We start from the raw sequence: 13,046 nt of genomic DNA on the forward strand, positions 1-13,046 counted from the left end.
GGTCGCGCCGGTCCACAGGGGGTCCTCATCTCAAAAAACTCAACCCTTGCCAACACCAACTCTTACTCACTCACTCACCCTCATACTACTTGTAGCCATTTTCAGCGAAACTCTTTCTCCCATCACTGTTTCAGTCGCTGTCTTCCTCTTGATCCAGTCTCTTAAGAATCATCTTTCTCCCTCTTTATTGACTGCTACCTCTCTTGACAATCGTTCCTGCTCCTCATCCTTATTCATTACCTTTTATCATTCTTATTATCAAATTTCTTCATCTCCTAACATTTCCCCTCGCTATTTCACTTACTCTCTCTCTCTCTCTCTCTACATTTATCTCTCCATTGTTTTATCTCTTATTTCTGTCCTGTTCCTTTTTCTTTATTCATGTTTCTTTTTGTTCTTCTTTCCTGTTTCGTTTTCTTCTTAAATATCTATTCTTCTTTCCTGTTTCTTCTTTGTCTCAATCTTTCCTCAATTTTCCCTTATTATCCTCCATCTTCCATATTCTCAGTACTCTCCACACTTCACTTGGTCTTTATCTCTTCTTCTTCGATCTTAATTGAAATCTCATTTCTATTTCTTTTTAATAGAAATTTTATTTCTATTTTGTTGTATCTTTTTCGTCACTCATCTTCCACTCTTAACAAATATTACTTCATTTGCTCCTGCTCTAACTTTCGTCTTTCTTTATCCTTCTCAAAATAGGATGCTTATGATTTTTCTCCCTAATTGATCTTCATTAATTATCTCTATCGCACATTTGTTTCAGCCACCCTGGCTGTTCTCTCACAACAATAATATCTCTCTTATTCCTATATCACTTTCTTCCGTGTTATTTTCAATTTCCTCTTCCATCAGGATCATCCTTTCCCTTCTTTTTATTCTTTATCCTCAATATCCTACATTCTAAATTTTCATCATAAGTCTTTTTCTCATCGTCAAAGTTCATACTTTTCATTTCTTACACTAATCTCTTTTGCCACTTTTCTCTTTCTGTGCTCTTTTACACACCAATTCTCTTATCCTACGTTACCTTTTTTACTCTTTAATCTCTTCTTATTACATAATCCCAATTCTATATAGCTTCCTCTCTTCCTCCTCCTTATCATCGACTTTAAATAATGTTTTTCTCTGTTCTCTTTCTCAAATGTCTCTCAATAAATGCAATTTTTTATTTGTAAATCGACCGTAATCCGAATTCTCTACTCATCCTCTACCTCTGAACTCCTCTTCTTTCCTCCTGTCGCTCAGCCTGTTCCTCATTCTCGCTCAGCTGAAATTCTCTCTCCAACCTCTTCTCCCTCACACATACATACACACGCACATACACACTCACTTTTTATCTTTCCACTTATTACCCCACTCTCTCTTCCACTCCTCGCCATTACCTTTCCCTTCCTTTTCCCTTTCACATTCCTTCTTTCCTTTCTCCTCCACACACTCTCCTTCTGTCTTTTTCCATCACTCCTGCGTCATTTCTCTTCTTTTCTGTGCTCTCTTCTAATGGCACGTAAACGTGTAATGGCCATCTTTAGAGGCTTCTGCCACAATCCTGCAATGGCTATAACAATCGTCGCACAGCACAGGTCCAGGCTAAGCCGAAATCAAACACCTTTGCCTAACAAAGGCCTGTTAAAGTTCAATGAACCCTCATGATAACCTCCAAAGTATCGATTATATAATATTTTGTTCCTCACACCAATATCTTCATTCTTATTCACATCAATTCAAGTATTCATATGTTTAGAATAACAATTCAATTACTTGCGTTCAATATGAGATTATTCTGTAATAATATGATGAATAGTATAGCTCTAATTCAGTTTCAGAGTGACTGATGAATTTCAGTTTAATTCTCTCAGATAAGTTGATGCCATCGTGGAGGAGAGAAACAGGGTGTTAAACGTACCAAATTTTTTAATATTATTTTCAATTCTCCCTAGTATTAAAATTGGGGTCTCACATCTTTGCTCGTTACTCAAAACTCATTGCTCATGATGTGCTATCAAGACTTGGGTCTATATTATGTATCAACTAGTTGAAAAATGATACAATAGTACCTTCTTTAGAACAAAACTATTCAACAACCAGTTTTTCAAGTTTTTAAAAACTTTGGGCCTTTGTGAGCTCGGCGAAAATGAAGTTGTATTAATATATTAAATTTATGCATTTCATTGACAATCACAGTATTGAACAAGTCGAAGAAAAATTAGGAAGAAAGAAAACTCATATTCTATATTGAAAAGTTTTTTTTTAAAGAGCACTATGATATTACTCTTCAACTAACAAATCAAATAGCCCTGAAAAAATACGTTTTTAGAAAATATGTATCAACTACCAGTACTATATACTTTTTCGTACCAAAGCTCTCTCCTAATAAGAGATATCAAGAGTTTTTAATGTATCACAACTTTTTCATATACCTTATCAATGACTTATTGGGAACTCTGAATATTCTATTTATTGGCGTAAGAACTATGTATCATTGCCCACTATAATTGAGAATTTTACATTTTGTATGATAATAGACAATCTGTGAAATCTCTTGGGCTTTAAAGAGTGCAGAACATAGGGTATGGGTGTTGATAAAACCATTTTCGAGATAGACAAATCAGTTTAATAACAAATTCGAGATTCCGGCGAAAGGAAGCACTCGGGTAAGTCGTGAGCTTGGCGAGAATGAAGGAGTATTGAACAAGTCTAAGAAAAATTAGAAAGAAAAAAGCTCATATTCCAATCTTGCAAAGAGCACTGAAATAGAGCAATCCATAATACAATCATTGTTCGCGTTCCCTTCAACAAGAAAAATGCCGGCGAATATGTCTCTGTAATTAAGCACAAAATCCAACGGCCGAAAGCTGTTGAGTTATCTTCATTAGTGTTGCGCTGAAAAATAAGGAGGAAAAATTGCAGTAGCTATCTGTTAGCTTTATAATTTCCTGTTGGCAATTCGACGAAGGCAAGCACAGTGAAATATACGCGCAGCAATGAAATTCTATTCCGAATGATTTAGTATCACCACATATGTGTTGTTCTCATTGTTAGACAAGTATATATTTTTAACGAATTCAAAGAAGTTGGCGCTAACCACAGGTAGCAGCATGCAGTATCATTTCTACACTTCCTCGTCCTTTTCTCACTCACTCATTATTTTACGACTTTCTTCCCTCCTTCCACCACATTCCTTCTCTTCCCATGATTTTTGCAATAAATTCCACAAACTCTCCTCCCTCATTTCTCTCAACTTCTCATTTTTTTGTTCACTCAACCACTCTGCTCAGTTCACCACCTCTTAAACTCATTCCAAAATGAACGTCAAACTTTCAACGTAAAACCAGTCATGGATGTACTACAATTTTTCAACTAACCAAACTTTCCAAAATGGAAGCAGCCTCGAACTTTTTCCAATACTCTTTACTAATAGAACGGCTACGATTCAGCACCACTACCCATTATTTTTCATCACTAATGAAGTGTTTTTTTACTCTCTTCTAGTTAAATGAGAAGAAGCCGTCAAACTACTCTGCTGTCATGCAACTTTCAGTTGATTGCACTCAATAGATCGGAGAGGAAGTTTATCAGGCAGTTCTCCAAACTCATTTTACTATCTTCATTTAGAAACTGTCAACAAGCTTTCAAACTGAGGTCACAGCGGATTTTCAACCGGAGACTTCAAGTTTCACTCCAGAGAGGAGAATTGTACAGATTCAGAATTGGATTAGAGACTGAATGCTCGTAGGTAAAAATTCATTTGTTCGATTTTGTTATGAACGAGAAGTCTTCTGTATCCACTGGAAATAATTTATAACGTGACCTTGAATGATAATACAGTAATTAAATTACAGGAAATTTTCAACTCTTCACATTCAATTTGTTCATTCTAGATAAGGTAATCTTCCCATTTGTGATTGAACTCGATATTTGTGATAATACTCATTATATTTAAATATGTGTGATATGTGATTGAAATAACAAAATCACAACATATTTTAAAATAAAGTATACCTTTCAGAAAACCACATATTTTGAAAAAACACATCTCTAAAATCAACAAACTTAACTTGAGAATCTATTGATCCTCAAATTTGAATAACTGTTCTATGTGGAGAAATAGTGAAACAGCTATGGAAGATTTCATATGAGTTATGGAATGAATAAATCATGATTGTTTCCATTATTGCATGATACAGTATTTGTAGTTCTGGAACACTAGTTTTCAACAGCGGCTGTCAGCCTGCTCTCATAAAAAAGTACAATTTTAAAAATGATAACAGTACTCAATAATCATAATAAAGAAAGAATCATATTATAATCATATTATGCGACTGCTTCTCACTCACACGAAAATTAAACATCAAAGTACCCTTTTCAATATTCATTTCCAATTTTCATAGCATGTATCAACGCCAACGTCCTACTCTAGATAACTTGAAAATGACTTCAATGTTATAAATGATTCGTAAACGATTTTCAATGTGATTGAGTACAAGTGGCCTCTCTAAGGAAGTGAACATTGTCTTCCACTGTTTGGCTCTGTTGATCATGTTCGTTATTTTAGTAGAAAACGAAGGCTAATTTTGGAGTGAAGTTTGTACAAAATTTACAACATTCCAAAGGAATTAACGTGAAATAAAATCTTAATTTTCTTGTTCAACTTTTTAATTATCTTATTGTTCTTCCCATGAAACGAATTATAGAGAAAAGTATGTACTCCATGATAATGCTACTCACGTCAGGTAACTTGACTACCCAGGCTCCACAAAAGAAGAGCATCTTCAAATTACAGAGCTCTCCCTTTGATAACCGAGCAATAAGCAGCGAGTGTTTCATGTTGAAATTGCAATCTCGTTACGATGCTTGCCTTCTAGTACATTTTCCTTTGTGCATAAAGGTTTTCCTTTGCTTTTTCGAGGAAGTGGTTTTAATTTCCTGCATAAAATACCCTATAACAAGCCTCGGCTTTCCCCATAGTTCGCCTCCATCTTGCGGCCTCCTCTGACTCTTTGCAGAAGAGAGCTCTCAATCTTGCTTATGCATTTTCATAAAGCAAGTTACTTTTTGTTATTCATTATAAATTCTCTATGGAAATTCAGCGGCCCAAATCCTCGGAGATGAAAGTAGCTTCCTGGATAGAAAAGCCTATTTGCGCTCAAACAATGTCTAATAATATTCAAATTCTGTTTTAGGGACAAAACATATGGTCTTATTTGTGTAATAGTTGAAAGTGCAATCTTTGGGTAATCCAATGGTCCATAAGTTTTAACAGAGGAATTGTAGGCCTACAGACATTTTGGGATGTAAAGTATTCACAAAGTTTTTATAACAATATTTTAAATTCTTTGAGCTTATAAAAGTACGTTTTCTTTAATTATTCCTTCAAGTCGTATTGAACTCTTTCTTGTGTCTGATTAAATCCAATTCGAATCTATCTGAAAACATTGTCATCTAAATATTTCGTTATTGGGTTATTAATTTTTTTTTCGAGAAATGTTGACCAGCAGATTAATAAGCTGATGACATGGTACAATATAATGTTCTGATGTTATATAATTCATTTGATTTAATTGGATATGGGAAAAAGTGATTGAAATACACATGCTATGAAATGGAAAAGGGTTTACCTGATGATATTATTATATTCTTTGTTGAACAGAGTTAGGACTTGAGTTTACTTGTCATGCTCCATTATCATTCAAACTTGAGAACTCTGACCAATATGATGAAAGATGCCTGTTCCCTATGAGAAATTCAGAGCTTCCTTGTTCACATGATGACTTATGCCTACGACAAACAAAACAATTCTATTTAGACAATGTATCTGTCATACTACCAATACCAAATTCAAAGAATCATTAAAAGAAATAGGAGTGGAACTTATACAACTATTATCGAACGAAAATGCAAACTGAAATGCTGCAATTTCCATCTAAAACTCATTTTTATAATCTTTTCAAGCTGATTAAGATCAGATGAAAACTAATTTGTGATGAGATCTGATTCTGACAGCGTTTTTCTCTGAAAGAAGAGAAGGAGAGTTGAAATTCCGATTCAAGCCAATCGCACGTAACTGTTTTAAAGTTACTATGAAGTATATATATCATGAAATAAGATATACTTTCCCCACAAAGTTATCAATCTGAGACATGAAGCTTTGATGTTGAAAATAAATAGTATTAGGTGGAGGATGGATTTGGAATCAAACATCTCCTATACGCCATATTTGGAATAGTTTATTCGGAAATAATTGAATTTCGCAGATTATCACACACACACACAGGTAGGCGCGTTTTCATTAGGAATTGGTGTACTATGGCTAAGGATCCAATTAAAAGAGTTTCATTTTCCATAACGGCTCTCGCTACAATCCAAACTCACTGACCAACCAATCAAAATAAACAAAACGCACACTCGCCTGCTCATATGAATCGCTCTATCATCCTCCCCCACCCCGGCAATTTCCCACCCATTAAACAACTCATACTAACCGTACCACCCTCTCCTCCAAGCCACTTAACCAATCAGCCTCCCAATTTCTGCCAATATTCAAATTCCATTCTCCGATAAACGCTCTAGGACCGTAGCTGAATTTACTCCAAATTAAATCTGCATTTATTAGATTTCTCGCCCGCTGTTTCACTTTGCAGAGACTATCTTTGATATTGAGTATCTGGTTTCATTCCAGTTCTGATTGATTCGAGGTGAATGGTGGATACAACACCAATGACATTCGACTCCGGAAAACAGACCGATAAACAAGGTGCAACATGTTCTGTATAGTGGAGTATTTGATTTTAAAATGATAACGAGTTTCATGTTTCTAATTGCAGGAATGTGAATCTGAAGTATCTTCTCAATGTTTCATTTCAAGCTCAATGGAAATATATTAATTTGATATCATACAGGTACTCTCTGGAAGACATACTTATATCGTATTCTATACTTTTCGAATTTCAACAGATTAATGCAAAAAGAATAATTGGAATCAACTGTATCGTTATGCAATGTAGTCATGGTGATTATCATTGGAAATGGGATTATGATTGAGTAATAATATTGTTTACAGATATGAAGAATAATAGCCCGTAGACCAGAGTGCTAGTAGGTCGTTATTGATAGAATTTGTTGAATGAAAATTGATATTGAGGAATTCTTCCATAATTGGAAAACAAAGTTTTTTGTCACATACACATTTATTAGACTTTTTGAATCTCTTGGGACCTGTTACATGAGGAAATACATGCTATTATTCAAGTAATACCCTATTCCATTATCCAGCTTACTATCAATATTATTAGTTCTTAGTTTGTATCTTATCATGCAATAGGCCCCTTGTGATCAATATGTTGATCAAATACCATGTTGATTCATAACCATTTTGATTCAACATGATATTCCTACAGTCTTTTCCACATTCACTCGTGTGGGTCGAAATACTTCAGATTCAACCTCAAAAGTTACGCTTCACGTCGTTATGAATGAGGTACTCGAAGTAAAAAAATTGGTGCCATTGAGAATTTTTCCAATCCCACCACAATTAAATGAGAGTAACGTTCAACGATTTTCATGGAATGGAAGCATTTCATTTCAATCATTTTGAACTCATAGTCATAAGAATAAACAATAAGTCTCTGTAACTTCTGTTTACTATTGAAGAGGAATATGAGCAGCATGGTGTGAAAAGTAATGTTTGGTACGGCAGTAGGGTATTCAGGCATGAAACCAATGGCAAAGGCTTGACCAGTTTCTTCAATAGCATTGGGGCCGTCTGATTAGTTTGCGTGTAACGATGTCCCTCTCTTTAATCTGGTCGAAAGAAGGAAATTATCCGGGGAGCGTGGAGTTTTAATGAAGTCGAGGGAAAGTCGACCACTCGACCCTCACCTAGGAATTTCCAATTTCGACAACTGGTTGTTCGCTCTCCAGAGAGACTGAACCCGATATTTGAGACCCAAGTCGCAGCAAAGTGTGTGCTTAGGACTTGGCTGTCGACATTTTAAACGCGAGGGGACATTCAGAGGGGAAACAGTTTTGCAGGCTCGTTTTCGGTAGGGTGGGAAAGCCGGAAAAGGCGGGTGGTAGGAAAAGCAGTTTCGGAAAATTGCCGCCAGGGCGAACCAGGAGCGCTTAGACGTTATCTCGCCCTTCTTTGGAGGGCTACAACCCCACCCACCCATTTTTAAAACTTGTCCATTAAAAACTTTGCTCGAGCTTCCACCTCTGGCCACCAGACAGCGCCACCAGCCTGGCTTCTTTGAGTAAGCATGAAGATGGCGCACCCCTTTTTGAGGCGATTTTTAAGGCGTTCGCTCGCCTGAAGCTAATTCACTGACGCACATGTACGCACAAACCCTCGCAAAAGGACCCGGCTTTCTTCAGCCGCTTGTTTTCTGCAGCCACCCGACAAAAGCTGAAAATCAATACTGGTGCCTCGTCCAACAACCTGCTACAAAGCGCCGTCCACCTGCGTCCTCTTTCTGAGGAGTTCAGCTACATTTGGATAAAACCATCAGAAATTTGAACTTGAACCCCAATCAATGTCGAATTCAGAAGTATGCTTGAGGCATCATTTTATCATGCTACATCCAATAAAATGTATATGAGTAGAAAACAATAATTTTTATTGTAATTGAGGTGAGCATGAAATGAATTTTATCAAAAGAACAAATAGGGGAGAAATTTCAAATTAAAATTGAATCAATTTTAATCCAAATTTGAAAGAATTAAAAAAATTATTTCATCTCACAAACAAGTCTTCCAATAATATTCGATAAAAATTATAGGAACTCATTATCCAGTTTCTAAAAATTGGAAGCAACTCATATTTTTATCATTAATGGAATTGTTGAATTCTTAATTTCCTGTACTCGATAATCCGCAAAAGATTATCTCACTATGATTTTTCATTGATGATAATTTTTTATTTTTCACTTATCTGACTATCAAATTGCAAGGAGAGAAATTTTACTTGGGAACAGAAATGCTATTGGTTAGTAGTAATCATAGAATATTAGCAATCAAGAACTATGTTCGCTCGATGAACTTGTTGAAAGTTGGATTGGAAAGTTGTAGAGCTGGAAACATTGTTCAAACCAATATTGTGAATAGAGGCTCTTCTTTTCTGACGACGATACCCACGTAATCTCCACGCTTGTGATGAAACAGATGATGATGATGAGAGATCCAATTGTGAAAAGGATGATTCATCATATATGAACTGAAAATATTTTATCCATACCCCACTTATTAGTATTCACAATAAATTAATAATCATTATACCTACGCTCACTTAGATTTCCAGCTCCGAATCATCTTGAGACAACTTTCCACATTTGATCAAGGGAAAAGTTGCCTTTCTCGTCCAAATCTGCTTCATATTCAAAAAAAAAAAATGAATTAAAAAACTGCTACAGGAAAATACAATAAGTTACAGTGGATAATTCCACTGAATTATATTTTTTCTCTCTCGCATAGGGCAACAATCTCGATCTCAGCTCCAGGATGCTGCAAAGAGTTCCCGCCTCTTCCGCTAGATAGTGCAGCGGTCTCCGCTTCAAGCGCACCCTCATTCAAATACTATTCACTTTCACATTGCTCAAGGCATCGGTTCTTTTTGTAAACATTCTTTTCCAAACATTCCCAGAAAATATAGCAGCTATAAAGGTAGATAAGAAGTATATTTCTCATAATTTATCCCAAAATCTATTATTCATGTTACCATTCTTATCACTTATGGGAATTATTCCTATTCCATTTCATCATTCCCAAATTCACTAATTCAATATTGTTATGAATCGTTCCTCTGAAATGTATTGCTGATGCATACAGATAAAATTCAACTCACATAACTGAATTCATCTTCAATTGAGAATTGACAATTCAAAATTGATGAAGGTACAATTATTTATGAAATTAGTCAAAATAAAACACTTAAAGATTTGAAGAGGAAAATATTGAAAAAGGATGATTAAAAAAATAAGGAGAATTCCAATGTCATCCACAAAACAATGAACAGAATATTTTAGTGAGTAGGCTAATTCCATTATTATTTGCATCGTTTTTTCATTACACAATATACTACTGAATCATTATTCAACTCTCCTCCTATATGACATATTTTTCAGTTTTCGATAAAGCCAACTGGAATTTAGAAAAACTCATACAAAAATACACCTTATGTCTTGAGAAGGATATTGATCTTGTCTCAAGCACAGTTTGGTGATCATATCACGCCTCGATAGTCACAGAATTACCAGAAATACTTCTGTAAGATTGAACTATGGATTTATCTCGGCAAGTACATTGCAAAGGATAAATCAGAGGTGCATCCCAGATTATACGTAAACTAATCCCTTTTTCAGATCCAGAATGCATAAACATACGTGCTAACATTCTCAAGGACACATCAATTGGGACACATTCCTAGGAAAGAAGGAATATTTTCAGAAAATACTCCAATGTGCTCAAATATCGCCATCTACTTCCATAGAACTGATAAGAATGGTTATATTTGGTATTATAATAGCTATATTAATTTTAGTCATAGTATCAGCTCCATTATAGGCAATAACATCTTCGATTGAAGCACTTCTGAGAAATTGCCTTGTCTCTTCGAGGAAGTTGAGTGTATTGACAACGTACAGTCGTCGGTTATTGTTGCAATTGAGTTGTGCTGGTTGTTAGTTTACGGTCACTTACACCTGTTGACGTGTGAACTCCAACATGACTGGCTTGATTAATTCATGACAGTCAACTTGTCATACACATCTTGCTCCTTTCCCTTCACTCCTAGAATTGTGTCCTGTATCCTGTTCTATCCTTCCTTCCATGCCCTGGAGGGACTGCTAGTGTCTCCACAAATAGTGGAGAGAGAGGGAGTGAGTGAGTGAAGAGAAGAGAGAATCCTTCATCTTAGCTGTCGGCTCCCCAGAGACGATTATTGAATCATGCCAACCGGCAACACTCTTCATTATCTACACTATCAATACAAACCTAGCTACACATGGAATGGACGTGCGATCAATTATTAATATTGTGTTAAGAGCTCTGACGTACCAGTCTCTTCTTGAACCAGATATATCCCAGATTTGCCCCCTTTGCAGAGAGACCCTTACCTATCAAGCAATAGGGAATGTCTAATCATATGGAGGGTCTATAAGGAAAACAGGAATAGTCTAGTGTGCTCCAGCCAGCGGTTGCATAGAAGTTGATTAATTAGAACTATTCTGAATCATTTTTTAAAAATTCAAAATCAAATTGGTTGGAGATCGGACTTTGATTGACGAGCAGCCGTAGCCTTCATGCAGTTTTTTGTTTTGTAGAATGATTGTCTTAATTCTTGGCTCTTAGCATTATCGGAAGAAGAACTTGTTATTATCGAGTCATCAAACGGCTGGTATGTATCAATCTATTATTGATCACATTATTTTCCCAATTATGAATCTATTCTATTCTCAATTATTCCTCTTAATTATTGAGAAATTCAAATTATACTTTATTGTATCAGAACAGACTGTTCCTGAGTTGATGAACATCAATAATAAGTCTATAATAAATCTATGATCAATTATATACGATTTCAGTTGCGGTTATATTTTATTTTAACAAGCATCGTGAGGTTGAACTTGTAAAGAAATTGTGAGAGAAAATACTAGAATGAAAATTTCAATTGGAGAATATCATCATTGAAGTAAAAAAAACCGTTTTATAATATACAGGAGAGCAAGAAATATGTTGATGGAAATAGGCCTAACACCAATGAAATGACTAATAAGACCAGTGAGACTGCTACTCTTATTATGGGTGGAAGTTTGCATAATATCGTTATTTTTTACACTGTTTGAATATAAACAATAACTTCAATTTTGATTCAGTATTCATTTTGAATCATAGTTATATATCACTGAGTGATGAATCCCATGTAATAAACATTCATATTTGAAGAAGAAGAAGAAGAAGAAGAAGAAGAAGAAGAGAAGAAGAAGAAGAAGAAGAAGAAGAAGAGAAGAAGAAGAAGAAGAAGAAGAAGAAGAAAAAGAAAAAGAAGAAGAAAAAGAAAAAGAAAAAGAAGAAGTAAAAGGAAATAAACAGTATTAGAAAAAGAAAAAGAAAAAGAAAAAGAAAATAAACAGTATTAGAAAAAGAAAAAGAAAAAGAAAAAGAAAAAGAAAAAGAAGAAGAAGAAAGAAGAAGAAGAAGAAGAAAATGTCTTTAAAGTCTGGTTTGTGAACCCCGCTGAAAATGAAATCTCTTCTTGACTGAAATCTCCCACAATGGAGATCTCGGTTGATCAAATTGATTCTATATGGTTTCTGACTGTAATTATTGAAAGATTTGACAAAGTTAGACATTGTTATAGGATTGAGAAACCATGCTACGACAGAACACAATGTTAATGTACGTGCCAAATACATTTTATGGTTAACAAAGCTCGCTGACTCTCTGTCCGGTGTTCAACTCGAGTTTAAATGTATTTGATTTTGAGTGCTTATTGATGGTGCTTCTATGTTGTCTGGCTTAGTCAGAGTACAGCCAAAGCTACAAGCTCAGATTTGTTGAATTATTGTTCCAGTTACAAAGAGGGTTTCATGAAAAGCTATTTTGTGCTGCAAACTCCAGTTGGAGGATTCAAATTGAACCAATCTGTTCCGGAAATGTCTGGGGAAGAGTGGATGAGAGCAGATCTACTGAGGTAGTTATTGGTTAGAGAAAGAAAGGATGATTTGGAGATTCTGTGTGTTAGAGAGAGAAAGAAACATCGTGTTATAGCAGGAAAACGGCGCTGAATTTTGGTTGAATGCAGAATAAAATCCTTGAACCGAGTGCAGTGAGCAGTACTGTTTCAAGTTTTACATATTTGTTGGTTACATCGACACTTCATATTTCTGTATTTTTGTAAGCTTCAATATACGCGTACAGCTCAAGTACTCGAAGCTCCGATATCATGTCCTCAAATCAATGCCATAGCGTTACTCATGAGTGCAGCTTGGATCTGAAGAGACTTTCATTGGAAGCAATGTTGGTGCGATCAGAATTGTATAATGTTTTTAATC

This window comes from Nilaparvata lugens, chromosome 4 (assembly GCF_014356525.2).
Source record: "Nilaparvata lugens isolate BPH chromosome 4, ASM1435652v1, whole genome shotgun sequence".
NCBI classification, from domain to species: domain Eukaryota; kingdom Metazoa; phylum Arthropoda; class Insecta; order Hemiptera; family Delphacidae; genus Nilaparvata; species Nilaparvata lugens.